The sequence below is a fragment of the Trifolium pratense genome, linkage group LG1 (assembly GCF_020283565.1).
Source record: "Trifolium pratense cultivar HEN17-A07 linkage group LG1, ARS_RC_1.1, whole genome shotgun sequence".
NCBI lineage: Eukaryota > Viridiplantae > Streptophyta > Magnoliopsida > Fabales > Fabaceae > Trifolium > Trifolium pratense.
In genome coordinates, this window is record NC_060059.1 from 18,082,672 (window position 1) to 18,086,504 (window position 3,833).

Genomic DNA, 3,833 nt, shown 5'->3' on the forward strand with positions numbered 1-3,833 from the left:
TGGCCATGTTGACACAAATTTTTGAGATACGACCGAGCTACCGGAACTCTGCGCACCAGCACTGTGTGGGGCCTGAGCATGCACACTACGCATTATCATAGACGTTTAAATATAAGTTATTGTATAAGTTGTGTTTTTTTCTTCCATAATTTATTATGAAAATCTTATTGAAATTGGCAGTTTGTGAATTGAACATATATGTATGAAGCTATTTTATACTAACATTAGTGCTTATGATATAAGATTAGTCTAGCTAAAGTTCCATAAGTAAATATGAGTCAAATATTTTAGGGGGCAAAATCTAGAGAATTACAAATTAGGAGGGATAAAATTTCGAATTTTGAAATAGGGGGTAAAATTCTGATTCAATCAAAATAGAGGAGGACAAAATTGCATTTAAGCCAAATTATTATTATTGATCTATTTATTCACCTTTTAGCCACTCCATTTAATCAAACTTTAAGCCTTGAATCTTGATAATTTTTATTAGACCGTGTTCTGAGTTAGACATTGCAAACTCTAACTCAAGTCACTGTTTCCACCACTAATTGCACCTAAAGTGACTATGTGATAGCTAGCACCGACTCTGTCACTAGTAGAAAAATGACTTTTGGCTAAGAGATTCCACTACTGGTATGTGAATACCAGTAGTTAAAACCATTTGACCAAAGGATTCCACTACTGATATTTGAATACCGGTAGTGAAAAGTTCATAGATAAGGGATTTCACTACTGGTTTTCTTAAATCAGTAGTGAAAAGTAGACACGGTGGCAATGTTGTAATTACGTTGAAATTTGTTTTAATTGTATTTCACTACCGATTTGGTATTCGCCGGTAGTGGAATGTTCATTAATTAATTAATTTGTTCATTCCTCTTCATTCATCACCTTACGCGAAGCCAATTGCAAAAACGAGAACGCGTATATCTTCATTCCCAAATCGCCAAATCCCTAAAAATCCCAAAGCGCCATCTTCATTGAATCCAATCATTCCCAATTTCTTCAATCATTCTCCAATCTCTTCGTTTTCATTCGTTTTGATTCGGTTTCATTCTCCAAACCCTAGACGGCCGACCCCTTTTTCATTCGTTGTCAACGATTTCATCCCGTCTTCGATTCCCTTTTGTTCGCCGTCAACGATTCCCTTCCATCAACCTTCAGTTCTCATCACCGTTGAACTCAAGCCGCCGTTTCTTCGATTCTCATCATAAACCCAGTCGCTGTTTCACATAGATTGATTTGAGATGTTTACATGGTAAGCATAGGTATTGAGTTTCCTGTTGAATGCGCTCAAGGATGTATGAGATATATTGGTATTTATGCTCGATTTTATGCTCGATCATATTTCATTTTAATATATTTCATATGTGATGTCTCAGGGATGGTTTGTGGTAGTAGGCTCAGTGTGGGGGTGGTGTCGATTTTATGCCTCCAAAAGCTTATGTAGTCCGCTCTGCTATTTTTCTTGTTTTTTCTGCGTTTTTCCTTGTCTTTGGCTGTGAGATTTGGTTCTCTGCTTTCCTGACTGTGTGATTTGGTTCCCTGCATTTTTTGTTTTCGTGGCTGCATCTACTGTGTTGAGGTTAGGGTCACCTGATGCATACCCAGCAAATTGTTAAGATTTTATGCTTCTTAGCTAAGTAATGTAGACATTATAACCCTTAGAACTCAACCATTCCCTATCTAAGAATATCTAAGGATATGGGTTTTCAAGATTTTCACTTGAGGTTAGGTATTTTTTTAAATATAATGTTTGTGTTTTATGGTTTTTAGTTTTCACAATTGTTTGATGAATATGTGTAGTTAATTATGTGAATTAATTGTATATTTTGTAGGTATAATATTATCAAGGTTTGTCTGTGGGAAATGGATTCTAAACTGAAATTATCAAAGAGACCTATTCTTGGTATAAAGGTTTGGGCAATAATTTCAATTTTGGTTCGTTTGTCAACTATAATTCTCACTGTTCTTTGACTGTGTTTTACTTCAAGAAAGAAATCTAGAAAAGAAAATGAACTTGGTGAAGGCTGGATATGGAGTGGTTTATTAGGGACAGTTGATCAATGGGAGTGCATTAACAGTTAAAAAGATACTCAATAATATGTGAGTTTTATTAAAATTTTGAGGCTATTTACATTAATTGTTCCGTTGTTAGTGCCTTTTGGATTGACTTATTTAAGTTAATCTACTTTCATAATCTCTTATGGGACTGTTCGCGAGAGCTTATGAAAATAACTTACGACATGTCCATATGCTGTCAAATATGTCACAGCAGTGTCAAATGATCATTGTTATGTATTTCAGGGACTTGAGTTGTATGGTGATACAAGATTTTTGCTTTATGGGCCTCCAAGTTGTGGTAGAACACAAATTGCCAAAACTGTTACCAATGAGGCGGGATCTAATTTCATTTATATTAAGGTCCGTCAAAATCTTCCATCCTTTTCTCATTAGTTTTGGCTTATAGAAAGTTGTTTTGTCTCAAATGATGAATTAAGAGTTGATGATGCATTTGTTTCTTGACTCTACTGAATTAAGTTTTTTTTGGGATTGTTCTGCATAATTGCAGTAGTATTACTATTAGGATTTGTGTTTGGTGTAATTTTTACATTCACATCCAATAGAAAATTTACCATTTTGCTATATGATCCATTTCCTTACAATATATACTCATTGAATCACTACTAGTTCGTGGCTGTGAAGTGAAGACTGCTACATAACACATCAAGTAGCCACTCATCCAAATTAGCTTAACTCAGTCAACTATCTCTATGCTCAAATTAAATGATGGTAATGATACTCTTTGTTTTGTACGCTTCTTTGGAAATTCTGGACTGCTAGAAACAATGCTGTGGAAAGGTCTAAACTCTTTCTCTATTTTTTCTGACGCAGCAAATGTGGTGGACTGCATCTATAACAAGGTGAAAATTGCAGCCATTGAAATGGTGGTCCAAGACTGTAGGGAGGTGTTGTATGGTATGTCAAATGTTAGTGTCTTGTTTGTTGGTAGAAGTCTTAATGTTGATGATCATAACATGGCCTCTTTGGTAGAAATCTTAATGTTAAGTATTGACTTTTAATGTGTTGAATGTAACTTTGTTAGCTTGTTAATTAGTATTTTATGACTTGTGACTTGTGGAATTGACAATGACTTGTGATGGAATTGGTATTTTATGAAGGATTGGTATTTTAGAATTGGTATTTTAGGAATTGGTATTTTAGGATTGGTATTTTAGGAATTGGTATTTTAGGACTGTTTATCAGGTGATGGAATTGGTATTTTAGGATGTGCATACTGTTCTAGAGTTTTGATTTTTCATATTAATATGCAGGCACAGGAAGCTACAAAAAAACGAAAAAAAAAAAAAAAAAAAACTAACATACCACTACTGATATTTATAACAATCAGTAGTGAAAACTAACATACCACTACGGGTATTTGTAATTACCCGTAGTGGAATCCTCAATTCTAAAAAAAAAAATGGAATAGCATACATACCACTACCGGTATTTACAAATACCGGTAGTGGAATCCCAGATTCTAAAAAAAAAAAAAATGAAAACCATACATACCACTACCGGTATTTGTAAATACCGGTAGTGGAATCCCAGACTCTAAAAAAAAAAAAATGAAAACTATACATACCACTACCGGTATTTACAAATACCGGTAGTGGAATCCCAGACTCTAAAAAAAAAAATGAAAACCATACATACCACTACGGATATTGAAAATACCCGTAGTGGAATCTCATACATACCACTACCGGTATTTGTAAAAACCGTCGTGGAATCCTCATAAATTTAATTAATAATACAGTAGAAACCTGACA

General features: G+C 34.3%; 1 long non-coding RNA gene across 2 annotated transcripts; it reads left to right on the forward strand.

Moving 5' to 3' along the window:
• Positions 1 to 861: 861 nt before the first annotated feature.
• On the forward strand, positions 862 to 3,317 carry LOC123902438. 2 transcript variants are annotated; one of them, XR_006807579.1, is made up of 6 exons: positions 862 to 1,255; positions 1,380 to 1,727; positions 1,836 to 2,103; positions 2,305 to 2,421; positions 2,689 to 2,790; positions 2,893 to 3,317. It is a non-coding gene; the product is annotated as an uncharacterized LOC123902438 (long non-coding RNA). The 2 variants fall into 2 exon arrangements; XR_006807578.1 differs by having other exon boundaries at positions 864 to 1,727.
• Positions 3,318 to 3,833: the final 516 nt, after the last annotated feature.